Genomic DNA, 14,096 nt, shown 5'->3' on the forward strand with positions numbered 1-14,096 from the left:
CAAAACTTTTTTAGCACTGACCTGATGGCTCAAGAAAAAAAAAATCTGCCCCCCCCAAAAAAAAATGATGCCAGGAGACATGTTATAGTGGCAATATAAATGCATTGAGAACTTTGCATAAAATACCTCCAGGCTACATATGCATGGCATACTCGAACATTAATAACTTTGTGTTTAGGCTTGGGCCCCATTATCAAACCACCTCATCGTTTTTGAAAACATTCTAATTGTTTAAAATCACAAATAGGAAACACATCTCAATCATTTCAGATAAGGAATATTCAAATGACACTGTGGCTAGTGCAACAATTATATGCAATATTTGTCACCAATGACCTAAGATCTAACAAGTGGCACATGGTCTCCTTCGCACAGCACCACCTATACATCCCCAAGATATCTGGAGACCGCAGACAGGAACTCCAGCCTGTGTTTCCCTCAGGACCATCTTCCTTTTATTCAAACACAGGGGAGAGGATTACACATTCAGATGTACTAAGATTGGCTTCCAAAAACCTAACATTTTAAATTCAGAAATCAAAATAAGAAAAGATTTAAATATTAATGTTAGGAGAGGGTAAGTTTGTTTGCCTTCCCTGAAGTGGCCGTTGAATGCCTTCTTTGAGAAATTTCTTTGTGCTGGAGAAGAACATGGGGATTCATTTTTCCCCCCAAAAAGGACATTTTTGGGTCATTCCATGAGACAAGATTTCACAGGGCTCTATCAGACAGCAGCCAAATGCAAAAGCTTGAGGCTGGCATTTACAAACAACGGGGAAGGTGATTTGGGGGACACCAGATCATGGACGCCTATAAACCTTTCTAGGTGGCAGAAAGTGGTTCGATGACACCAGAAGGAAGCTTCCTGTATCATGACAAATGGGCTCAATACCCACCCACTCAGTGGATGTTAGAGAGTTCCAGAAAGTATTCACTTGTCACCAAGTCGAATGGACATTAAAATATCAATAACAACCTTCTGAGATTTATATGAACCCTGTATCATGAAATTTAAAATATATATATCCAAATAGCCACGGAGTTCAAAGATAGTGCCTGATGTTTTTAAATGCATTCTGCCCAAATTGCTTTCAAAAGAAGCACTCACTATTAGGAAATTAATGTTTGAAACCCCCCAACTCCATAGAATCAAGGACCAGTACAGAGAGGTGGATTGGTTATAAAATTAGTGACATTAAAAAATAATTGTCAATGCCCTAAAGACTGCTGTACTTAGAAATGGAAAGTTTGGGAGTAAATGGAGAAAAATGCCATTCATTACCTGGAAAACTGAACTTCTCATGAGTATTTTTGAAGCAGTCTCCATGTTGCCAGTGTCTTCAAATCAGTCACCCCTGCCTGGAAAACAAGACATTTCAAACATTTTGTAAGTGGGTCAGGAATAAACTTACAAACTGTTGTTTGTTTCTCAGTTGGCTTCTTTTTGTCTCTCAATTCTTTTGTAAGTTAAATCGTAAGTAGCCTCAGGTGAAGGATAAAAAGAAATATTAAAAAAAAAAAAAAAAAAAAAAAAACCTAAATCTATTCCTAGAAAAACAAAAAAAAAAACCAACACTGGGACACGCCATGCTTATTTCTAGAATGGCCCATAATAAAAATGTTCTGCAAATAAGTAACTTCACATCTCCCACCCCCTGGAAATTCCCTGGCTACCAATGGACTGTAAAAAGGAATTTTTCCAGGAAAATCATCAAATAGGAATGTGAAGTCTCAGAATATTCCCAAATTCCCATGTTTTCTACCAGACCACTTGCTTAATAAACATGGTAGTAGAGAGGCCACTAATAGTTAGGGATGGGAAGGCATCATGGGCCCATAGGGTGATGACGACTTGGCATGAAGTAGCCCTCCCCCACCCCCACCCCCACCCCCACCCCCGCCCCAGAGAATATTCTAACTTTCTAATTGCTCATCAGCTTGGGAGTTATCTTGTCTCTACCAACAAGGGCTGTGCCAAAGGAGCAGATATCTCACAGTGATTGGTTCCCAAGTCTGTCCCTCCTCTCCCACAGCAGGGCTCTTGGCTTGGGTTCCCCTGTCCTTTCGTCCTCCTACCAGCCACGGTTTCGACTGAGAGTTTGCCTTATTCCTGTTCCTTCCCTAGGGGAAGGGAGACCCACTGTGTGGCCCCTTGCTGATGAGGGCTCTAAGGTCTGCACATCTTTGGACTGGAGCGTCAAGTCTGTGGTGATGTCAGCAGCCCTGTGCCTACAGACAGGTGGTGTTGCCTCCCCCTTTTGAAGATGCCTGTCCCACAGACATCCTTCATTCTGACATGACAGGGACAGTATCCTGGGTGTTCTTTGATGGAGAAAAGAAGGAGAGGGTGAGAAAAAGGGAAAGGGAGACTAGTAGAAAGAAAGAGGGAAGGAGGGAGGGGGAAGCAAGACAGAGAAAAAAAGAAAGAGGAGGAGGGGAGGGGAGGAGCTTGCTCACACAGGCCCTTCAGCATTCACTGTGGCACCCAGCATCATGAAGCAGGGAGAGGTTTTGGCCTCCTACAGCTTCTCTGTTTTTCTAATGCCCTGTCTTTTACTCTCTGAAGTCTCTCTTTTGTGTGTGCCTATGTGTTTTTATGTGTGTCTGCGTTACACGTGTGTCTGTGTGTGTGTGTCTGTCTGTGTGTCTGTGTGCATGTATGTATCTGTGTGTGTGCCTGTGTCTGTCTATCTGTGTGTGTTTGTGTGTATATATGTGTGTCTGTGTGTATACGTGTGTATGTCAGTATAACTATGTGTATGTGTGTATCTGTGTGTGTCTGTGTGTGTGCCTGTGGGTGTGTCTGTCTGTATGTGTGTGTGTGTCTGTGTGTGTGTGTATATGTGTGTCTGTGTGTATTCGTGTGTATGTGTATCTGTCTGTCAGTGTGTATGTGTGTATCTGTGTGTGTCTGTGTGTCTGTATGTGTGAAGATCCATCTCCTTCCACAAAAGAAGCACATCCAGCCAGACAGTAGTGGCATATGCCTTTAATCCCAGCACTCAGGAGTCAGAGGCAGGCAGATCTCTGAGTTTGAGGCCAGCCTGGTCTACAAAGCAAGTTCTAGGATAGCCAGTGCTATGCAGAGAAACTCCGTCTTGAAAAAAAAATTTTTTTTAAAGCATACCCAGTAGTTGCTACTCCCAGGGTAGTTCACTGGTGCCCCATACCATGCTTTTTCTACCTCTGATATTGCCACAAGGTCTCTAGACTGTAGCGTAGGAAAACCTCCCAAGAATACAATATGGTCCTGAAGTCAGCCACTTTAAACTGAATTAAGTCTTTTCCCAGGAAAACCTGAATTGAAGGGAGGAAGTAGGGGAAGAGTCATCCAACAACAGGGCATGCTTCTCCTGTTCTTTCAAGCAAAACCCGATCAGACACTGCCATTTATAATCTTCCCACTACACGCTCCTGTACTAAAAAAAAAAAAAAAAAAAAAAAAAGAAAGAAAGAAAGAAAGGAAGGAAGAAAGAAAGAAAAGAAAGGAAGAATTTAAGAAAAATGGCCAATGGCAGCATGTGAGGGTTAACTAAAGAACAGAGACCTGAAAATGGTCTGATAGAATAAAGTCGGGTGAAAAAATAAGCTCTCAGATTGGGTGCTGTGGTTCTATTTTTTGTAATGAAGGAAATGTCTGAACCTACTTGATGTTCCCTGAAAGCAGATGTGGAGCTGAGACCAAGAGCTGGAGAGGGAAGACGGGGACCAAGTTTGCTTTCGACACTCTTGGGGAGACAAAGGAGGCAAAGGCTTTGCCAGTCACAGCCGCTTCGTGTGCCGCTGGCTACGAAGGACGATGGCTTTCGCTTGGGAAGGATGGGGTTTGCTCACAATGACAATCTCCCTTCCTTCTTAAGACACCCAGGTGCCGGCCCACAACTTCTCCTCTGGCTGTATTGTCAACAAAGCAAGGGAGGGGGATGCAAGGGAAAAATAGTGCGACGCCAATTCCGACACAGAAACATTAGGCGTCTGTCATTTCTTTAATGCAAGTGAACTGTGTGCTGCACAAGCATCCCCAGGAGGCTTGGCCAACCTTTACACTTCCTATTCAAAGGCAGGTTTTGTTCTTGAGAAGGCATGGCACAATTCTGTTAGCACGTAGGGGTGCTGAAGAAAAGATAAAGTCGCTTGCGTCCTGTAAGGAAGAGAATAAGCAATCTCTAAAGGGCCAGTACATTCCTCAGAGCTCTGACTGTTGCAGTCAGATCCCTGCCATGGGGAAAGTTTAGAAAAGCCTGAAACCTCCACAACGACACCCTCGAAAGGAAGCAACCACCTAACCTGAGTGACTAGATTCTTATGACGCAGGATGCCCTGTGCTTACAGAAGGGTACGGAGCCACTTATGGGAGCAGACATAGTTACCCCGCCCCCCACACCTGCATTTCACCTTATCATCAGGAAGTTCCAGTTTTCTCATCTGGGTTTCCTGATTTCTACATTTCCTTATTTAGAATAACAATCAGCTAAACAGATTACAAATTTATATAGTCTCTGATAAATAGGGTTTAGGAAGGTAAGATCCCCACGTTACCAGTTCTACTTTCTGGTCATATTCTCCCTCCCCTCCTCATACACACACACACACACACACACACACACACACACACACACACACACAATCTGTTGCCTGCTTAGCCATATCAGAATGACAAGCAACATCTGTTTGTAAAAGAGCCAAAATCAAACCTTCATTTTTCGGGGCTCTATTTCTCTTCTCTTTCTCCCCTGACTCTAAAATCAGAGCGGGGGAGTAAAGGACAATGTTAAGATTTCATCAGATGTGGGCCCTAGGACAGTGTCATCTTGCCCCTCTGGTCTGGAAGGTAAGGTGGTTTCACTCAGTACAGCAGCATTTAAGGGTGTCTTCCTTGAGCATGCCCAGTTACACCAAACCCAGCCGAGCAAAGCCCCGAAAGTCAGGCTCTGCTAATAGCTTTCCAGTTATCTTCTGAACAGAACTGCGGCGGGGACTTTGGCATCAGGCAAGGAATGAAAAGAGAAAGGAAGACAAGGCAAAATGGGAAGGAGGAACAGAGAAGAGGGGAGCTCATTTGTGTCTCCCCTCTTTGTGACACAGGATCATTTCACACATGTCACACACAGGAGCATGCAAGAGGGGCAGCTAGAGGCCTAGGCAGGAATTCATGAAACTGGCCATCAGCAAGGGGCTCTGTCTATGCCCTCCCCCGCCCCCCGAGAGACCTAGATTTCTGGAAAGTCTCCAGTGATCCACAGACGCACAGTGCAAAGACTCAGAGCTGTGTCTGGGGGGGGGGAGGAAGGAGCTAGTAATGGAAGCCTTGCTCTTCAGCATAAAAGATTTTGTCCCAGCAGAAGGGAAAGAGGAGCCTGCTAAGACTCACAACTCCCATTTCACTTGGGATTTGGAAGAAACCCACACACACCGAGGGAGAAATAAATCCAGACAAGTTGCTAAGGAGACTTGTGTAAACTCCAAGCACAGACATATTTCTTGGCCTTTCCCCTGCACAGCATCTCGTATTCCAAGCACGCAGCTCTGCAGCAGCCTTGCAGCAACCTTCTGCATTCATCTTGGCCTTAGCTGAGCAGACTGGCAGAGCTCACTGGTTGGAGACATCACATTCTTCAAACTTAACAAGTTAAAGGTGTAGGTGTGTGTGTGTGTGTGTGTGTGTGTGTGTGTGTGTGTGTGTGTATGTGTGTGTTTGTTTGTGTGTATTTGTACGTGTGTATGTGTGTGTATAAAAGAGGTGGGGGAGAGAGGAGAAAGAGTATGTATGTGTGTGAGAGTGTGTATATGAGAGTGTGTGTGTGAGAGTGTGTGTGTGAGTATGTGTGCATGTGTGTGTGTGTGTGTGTGTGTGTGTGTGTGAGAGAGAGAGAGAGAGAGAGAGAGAGAGAGAGAGAGAGAGAGAGAGAGAGAGTAGTTGTAGTTGTGGGGAGAAAGAGGAATCTTAATTTGGAATTTTTAAAGTAACAGTGTTGAACAAGGAATATTTACATCGTGTATTTCAGGAGTAGAGAGGAAGTGGGTAGGTAAAGCGTGCAATTCTGGAAAATTCCCTTTGCCTGTACATTTGGCTTTTCTCTTTGCTCTTAGACTTTCCTCTCCTATACGTCCAGTTAAAATCCTGTCCTGTGGCACATGTAAGCAGAGCTTCTATCCCTGTACATGACCATGTGGGGACCCAGGTTTCTAGAACACAGCACATTCTATCAAGCAGGAACCTGCCCTTCTGCCTTCCTGCTCTGCGGAGTCCCACAGAGCTCCACTCTTGCAAACACACCCACCGGGGCAATCCCGAAGGCCTGGAACTCCATCCTGCTAAAATATGATGCCAGCCAGCCTTGTGGAAGAGACTTTTCAGACTGATCACATTCTCTGAAACAGACAACTCCTCCCAGAGTGACCCATCTCCAGCCACAGCTGATATCTGTCAACATTTGATTTAGGGGGAAATTAACATTTTCTTGTCAGACAGAGATGTTTGTGCTGTAGAAGTCAATATTTTCTTTTCTCAGCCTCCTCTATTAGAATTTCTGTGATTTTTTTCCCAGGACAGAGAGAAAGTAGAAAAATATAGTCCAGATTATTATTCAGGGTACAGAGGCAAACATATGTGTCCCAAAGTCTGGCCTGGGCTATGTCTGTGTTTTATTTGTATATTTGCATGCATGTATTCGTATGTATGATTTGGGGTGAATATTTGCAAGTGTGTGCACCCACTCATATGTGTGTGTTTGTGTAGCTTGTGCATGAGTCTGCATATATGCACGTGTGTCTTTTATGCGTTTGTTTTGTAGGTTTGTGTCTGTTTAACATGTTTGTATATAGTTGTATACTTGTATGTTTTCTCATGTGTATATTTGTGTATGCCTCTCTTGGTGTATGTGTGTTTCACTGCCTTGCCAGGAATGATGATATTAGTAACACACACACACACACACACACACACACACACACACAAAGGTAGCTGAGGGAGGGACATCTATCTGCTCAGGGTCTCTCCAAACCAGGTAGGTTTACATTTGCCACCAACTGTAACAGATAAACCACAGCGAGGGGCCGCCAACCAAATACAAGATGTCACAGTTTTTGGATGGGTGGCCATGGATGAGAGGCTGTGGAAGAAGGGACAAAGTCTCCGCATTTGTGCAGAGGACTGGGCCTGTCTCTTTGTGCTCCACGAAGGAAGGCTTTGCTGTTTCCACCACTTTACTCAGCCAACCTTTATTAGGCTTCACACTTCAAGACCAAGGCAAGTGGCTCTGCCTCAGTTGAGGTCGGAGGGCCAGGCAACTCTGAGGCTAACTCTTAAGCTAGCAAAATGGAGACTTAGCTCCTGTCATCCCAGAGACAAAAGGAGACCGGGTAACCAGCCCTGCCTACTCACCTCCTCCCCCCCCAAACAAGACCCCAGGTGGACGGGCCTCTATTCTAGGGAAGGGTCCTTTGTGTGTTTCTCCCTACAAAGTGATTCTCCCTCAGATGTCACCTGGAACTGCTCCATCAAGACTCAATCAAAGGGAAAAGTGAACTGGAGCATTTGATCAGGGTGGGCAGGCCCCAGCAGGTGATGGGACAATTGCCCAGAGTCCTGGTTAGCCTGGAGGCAGGAGGGGAATACTTGCAATTTTTAAAATATTTTTGAGATTATAATATAATTATATCATTTCCCCCTTCTCTTTCCTCCTTCCAACACCTCCTTATACCCCCACCTTATTCTCTTTCGAATTCATGACATCTTTTTCTTTAATTGTTGTTATGAATGCATACACACACACACACACACACACACACACACACGCACGCACGCACGCACGCACGCACGCACATTTCTAAATACATAAATACAATCTGCTTAGTCCATACAATAGTACTTGTATGTGTGTTTTCAGGGCTGACCATTTGATCCTGGATAACCACTTGGTGTACCCTTCCCTGGGGAAGACAAGGGTTCCCACTGACAACATTCCTTAGTCCCCTGTAGTTCTTTGTCTGGGGCAGAGGCCTTGTGGGCTTTCTTGCTTCCACATTAGCCTGTCTTTTGATATTCAGCCTTGTTTAGGCCATGCTTAGGCAGCCATGCACCTTTTTTTTCATTTGTTCACGAAGCTGCAGTGGCCAGAACTCCAGGCAATTCTGCCTAGCCGCCTGTTAGCCCCTTGGCCCCTCCTGCTGGGTCTGAGTGGATTGCTTCCTCGTAATGTGGAGAAATATTTGTCGGGAGGGCTGCACAGACCTGCATCCCTGAAGAGAGGAAGAATTGATTTACAGGAACAGCACAATCCCCATGTCTGAAATGAGGCTCCTTTTTCACATAGATCGCCTCAAAATGCTTTCCTTGATAGGTTAGTTTATTACTTTCCAAAATTCCCCAAACAACAGAAAACATGTGAGATGCCTTTCATTCCACTACCACCTGCCCTCCCTCCAACTTTGTCAATCCTTTGTGGAAAAGATATTAGTAAACAAAAGATTAACACGGCTGGATAGCCTTAAGGGGAATCCTACTAGATGTGTACCCTGTGAATTCAGATATCTTTCCAATTCAAAGAAGGCAGTTTTCACATTACTGGAAAATTCTTTAAGGAAACCTCTAAAATGTGGGAAGAAACAAGAGACATATTTAACAGTGGCTGGCAAAATAAACTGTCATTCAGATTTGTCTCAAAAGATAAAAGTAACTCGACTTCTATTTTGAAAATGGATATGTGCATATCCACATATGTGTGCTATTTGTCAGCTTGATAGAATCTAGAAACACTAGGAGATGGGCTTCTAGGTGTTTCTTTTTTGAAAGATCTATTTTTATTTCTAATTATGTGTATGCATATATTCTGTATGTGGGTGTGTGCAGGTGAGTGTAGGTATTTGCAGGTCAGAAGGCATGAGATCTCCTGGAACTGGAGTTACAGACAGTTGTGAGTCACCCAACATGGATGCTGTGAATTGAACTTGGGTTCTTTGTATGAGTAGCAAGAGCCCTTAACCACCAAGTCACATCTCCAGCCCCAAGATCATCTTATGTTACCTGAGATGGGAAGTCTTGCCCCCTGTGGGTGGTGGCTTTCCCTGTCTGAGATCCTGGACTTCGTTCGTGGAGAAAGAATTAAGCAGCTGAAAGCATTCTTGGCTTTTGGCTTCTTGAATACAGATGTAATAGGACCAGCTACACAAGTTGCTGATGCTGTGACTTCCCTGCTATGATGGACCACATCCTGAGTCTGTCAACCAAACCAACCTTTTCCTCAAGTCATTTTTGTTGGGGTATTTTATCATAGCAATGAAAAAGAGACTAAAACCTATATAGATGTATAAACAGGCTTAAGTGCTTACCATCAAACCTGTCACTATTATCCTTGTGGTTAAAGACCACACTGTCCACCCTGAGATTTAATCTCATGGGCTGGATACAGGGGAAGAAATGGAATGTTCCACTTTTCCATCTTGTATGAACTAGTGTTTTGCATCATCCAGCAATCTCTCCTAAACCCAATGACTCTGCATTGGACAAGAATCACCACAAAGGAAAGCTGAGTCTTTGCAAAGCTCAGGCATTATTATAATGACAATAGTGAGATTCAGATTCCTATCTATGGCTGAAGGAATCTGGGCATGCTTCTTTGTTTATCTGGGCATGCTTCTTTGTTTATTTGTCTCTTGTTGGTCAACCATGGTAGGTCACCTGGAATCCCAGGGTACAGGACATACCAGCCACAGGTACTCCTGCAGCCATCATGTTGGGTAATGTCCGAGATGATGAAGTCTCCCAATGGTCATAATGAGAACTGGTACTAGAGAGCAGTTACGGCTGAAAGTGGCTTCTGGCAGTGTATTCTAATCAAGTCAGTGCCAATGTGCATTACTCTAATTCTGACCATGAGTGACAGATAGCAGGTCATAAGCTCACCAATCTGGAAAGTGGAATGTGAATGCCGGTTACATGAGGTAATTACCCATGCTAACTGGGTTTCTACTTGTTTTTGCACACAGGACAGAATGGAGAGCAAATTCAAGATGGAAAGAGAGGAGTACTCCAAGTTTAAAGTGTCCCCTGGAACATGATTACTTGTTTTCTATATATACTTAAATCAAGTGGTTATTAACATATGATTTTAAAATGACTAGTTCCCCAGGAAGAGTTCAAGTATTTTTCTTAGACCAAGCTAAGCCCCTACTATAATCACATTTATATTTTCATTTCATATAAATAATGTATTGGTGACATTTAATATGGACCAGATATCACCTCATGGATGGCTTCTAAAAGCCAGGTCATATTTCCATTTCCTATGGCATAGTATTTTGGGGTTAATAGACAAGAATGGATGGGGTATGTGGGCAGTCTCAAACACCATGTTAAGAATGTATAGTAGTAAACTCTCTTGAAACATCTGCAGTGTAACTAGAAGAACTCTGATGTCAACCTCCTCCTTTTTAAAAGTAAGTCACTTTTATCAGTTTAGACTGACTGGAAGAAAGATTCTGAATCTGAGTACAATTTTGGTAGGAACAAGTTTTATCAGAATTAGCAGTGTGTCATCCTACAACGGAGGAAGGAGCTTGGCAACAATGAGAGTTAACCCTGAACTTTCATATATCACCATGTTTCTGTCTTCCTCGGGACAATGAGGGAAAGGTAGTCACAAGCTTCTAATGGAAGACACTTGGAGATGCCTGAAAACAATTATTTTCACTACTCTATCATCTCTGGACATCCTACCAAATAAAAAAAGTACAATTTTATCTCACAAGAAATAAGTCTTAGAAATGTTATTCACACAACCCTTAGAGTATACAGCACATTATATAGGAACAAGTCTGTAAAAGAAGAGCCAGACAATTCCCATCCTTGCTGTGAGAAGTATGGCTATTGATGGCTAAGTCTGTGTCAAAGGCAGAAAAAAAAAACAAAATCAAGATTTTGTAGAACTTTTGCACAGCTGAGATCTCCAAATCTATTTTAGCCCTGGTTCACTTAAAAACAACTGTGTCAGAAAACACATTTTTTTTTTTTACAACAAAGACCTCCCCCAAGATAATACAGCCGGAGAGACCAAGTAGGCATGGCCACATCTCCTGCAAAGCCTGGAGGAGACCTGGCATTGGTGAGATACACCAACTGCAATAAAACAGTAGCTTTGATGCTGCCCAGCTCCTTCCTGCTAGAAGGGTAGACTGTAATGACAGAATGGAATACAAGGGCAGCAGATCTGTCCTTTACCAAAGACACTGTTACAGCAGAGGAGCCAGAGACCTTCGGGCCCTAAGAAGCTTTAGCCCTGGTACAGAGTTCTCACAACAAAGGCATGAGTTCATTCATGGATTAGTGCCCTTAAGAGGAAGAAAGCTGCTGCCAGTGGTCAGTGGGAAAAGTCACTTTTCAGATATCAAGCCCTAAAACTGACCACACAGAGACTTCATCATCATCTCAAGTTCCCTAGTGAGCTCATATGATGGACTGTGAAATGTACCTCCCAAAGAATGAAGGTGGGGTGCCCTCACAGGTAAGTCAGGTATGGATACCCACCTATCTGTGAGGCCAGCAATCTTATTTCTCCATTTCAAAAATGAAAAAGGAGGCTCCTTCCTGTCATTGTCCCTAACGAACCAGAACCTGCATCCTGTCTATAAAGATGGAGGCCTTCTAGTCAATGAACACTGGCCACCCATTCTTCTTTGACCAGGTTCACAGGACCTCCTGAAGTTAGACCATCATCTAACTCATCTCCTAGTCACCTAGGAAGCCTTCAATTGTGTTCTGTAACTCCACTCCACTTTTATTGCATGTGGCGAGTGGGCATGAAGAGTTAGGGCTACCAGATGTTTCTCAGTGATCTCTGTGTACACATCAAGTCACTGATGAGTTTTCCTTGTGGACCCAGAGGCCTAGGCAGAAGTGGTGACCACAGCAGACAGGAGGCTCTACCTTCACCACCAAAGTAGAGATTTTCAAGAAGCCTTATAGGCTTGACCTCCAGGGGGTAAACCTGGTTAGACATTGGAAATAAGATACAACAAAAACTCTGTCTGGAACAGGTTTACACAAGATCCCTTGAGTAAGAGAAATTATGAGAAATTCTATCCAGAGTTCAGCTGGGCATCAGGACCTTCCTCACTTTCTGCACATCTGTAAATCCTATTAGTGCTTATGAAAAATGATTGCCTGCCGATGGATATGGGAGCTGCCCTCCCTCTGAAGGGGCCATGAAGACATGAATACTAACATATGCCTGCCTCCACTCCCAGCTCATAGCTTCCTTTGTATGTGGGTGGGGGTGGGGGTGATATAAGCAAGTGGATGACAAATATTTGGGGTGCCTCCAAACTAAATGACTACCCTTCTGCATGTGCAGGAGCAAGAATCTGTATGTCTACAGCAACTGCAGTTGACATATATTTGTTGCTATGTGGCTTCTCAAACTCAGAGTTGAATTTTCTTCTTAGCAGTTCCTGGCCTTTTTAGACCCATAGCTGATTGACAAAGGAATCACCAAATGCTCACCAAGCTAGCATGAAAGCCTTGAGAGAGAGAATCTTCCATAACTGCCTTTCTTGCAGCATATGAAGGCAAAATGACATTCTTGTTTCAACATCTTAGCAGAGGGTTCTAGAATGATACTGTCTGCACCGTGCATTCCCCTTCCTTTCTATTAGACTTCTGGCAGACTAGATTCCCACTTCCCTGTGCCATATGGGCTCCTAATCGCAGTAATCATCTGGGAAATGAAATGTTAGAATGCCCATTTTTCCACTTGAGATTGGGGCCTAGGCTGTCCCCATGTCCTGTATAAGACCCAAGCTGCCTCTTGAAGAAGGGCCAATGCCATGGCTCCAACAGGGGCTTCATGCTTTATGGTGTCTGTGTTTTTTTCCCAGAAAGTGACTGCAGCTCAATTCAGTTTTGCTTCTGTTCTGACGGCTGCTATTAATACCTCCTATTTACAGAACACATACCTCAGAGGAGCTCAAAACATTTACAGAAATTAGCCAAGCCTTGTAACATCCTGTCAAGTGGGCAGGCACTAGATATTACTTTCTTCATTTAAAAGGAAAAAAAAAACCAAGCTATTAAAAGGGCAAATATCTTTGCTTGCCACAGACACAGGGTCCCATCGCCCACTCACTTCCAGGCTTCTGTTGAAGCTGCCAAATAGGGTAAGCATTTATTTACACTGTGCTCATTAGCTTAGGACTCTAGTGGTTTTCAGACACACATATAATGCTGTAAGAATCCTTACATGCAGATATCATGCCATCTTTCCAGGAACATCACACACACGCGTGCACACGTGCGTGCGCACACACACAATATAAGCTTCCTCCAGCAATAATCAGTGTGAATGATGGGTTTGCTATCAGCCATCACCTCCTTCTAGAGCAGTTTCCATCCTCGACTCCCAGGCAGCTCCTAGATTCTGTTCAATTGGCACTCTTAAAATGACCTTGAGGACCCAGGAGAAGTCAGGTTGTGGGGGTTTGTAGTCTTCACAGAGTCCAGCACTCAGCCTGTTACAGTCACTGGAAGGTAGTAATAAATGAGGGGCTGCTGTTTTTGAGGCAGGTGGAAGTATGCTGACATTCTCCTAGTCCTGCCACTGGAAGACCTTGGGTGAGGTCGTTAACTTCTCAATCTCATTGTCTATAAGAAGAGTATCATATGTTCTCTGAAATTCATAAGGAGACTATTTGTAACAGGTGCCATGCAAACCCATCACATGATAGTGGCCAAAGGCATAACAATACCTTTGCATTACATTGCTCCAAAGCCAGTATGAAGAAAGGCGGGGCCAAGCATGGTAGTTCATTCTGTAATCTCAGAACTTTAGAGGCTGAGGCAGGAGGATTGCCATGAGTTTGAGGCCAACCTAGGCTATGAAGTGAGTTCTGGGATACATGAGCACTATTTTGATAAAAAGAAAGAAAAGAATTGACTAAAAGAGAAAAGATAGGCACAAAAAACTGAACTGATAAAGAAATATCTTGAAGATACATAAAGTGTAAAAAGATGAGGTTTGGAGGATTTTATGATTCTCTGTGCAGGAAAACCCCTCAGATTATGGTCTTATTCAGGAGAGTTTACCAGAAAGTGGAGAAAGAAA

At 43.7% G+C, this 14,096-nt stretch overlaps 1 long non-coding RNA gene across 4 annotated transcripts in view; it reads right to left on the bottom strand.

The window, feature by feature from the left end:
* Positions 1-14,096, bottom strand: part of LOC114691140 — a 287,086-nt gene that overhangs the window by 127,454 nt on the left and 145,536 nt on the right. For all 4 annotated transcript variants that reach the window (XR_003734180.2, XR_005091977.1, XR_005091975.1 and 1 more), the window contains one exon: positions 1,283-1,359. This is a non-coding gene — a long non-coding RNA (uncharacterized LOC114691140). The remainder of the gene's footprint in view (positions 1-1,282; positions 1,360-14,096) is intronic.

The sequence above is a fragment of the Peromyscus leucopus genome, chromosome 7, assembly GCF_004664715.2.
Source record: "Peromyscus leucopus breed LL Stock chromosome 7, UCI_PerLeu_2.1, whole genome shotgun sequence".
In the NCBI taxonomy this organism is placed as follows: domain Eukaryota; kingdom Metazoa; phylum Chordata; class Mammalia; order Rodentia; family Cricetidae; genus Peromyscus; species Peromyscus leucopus.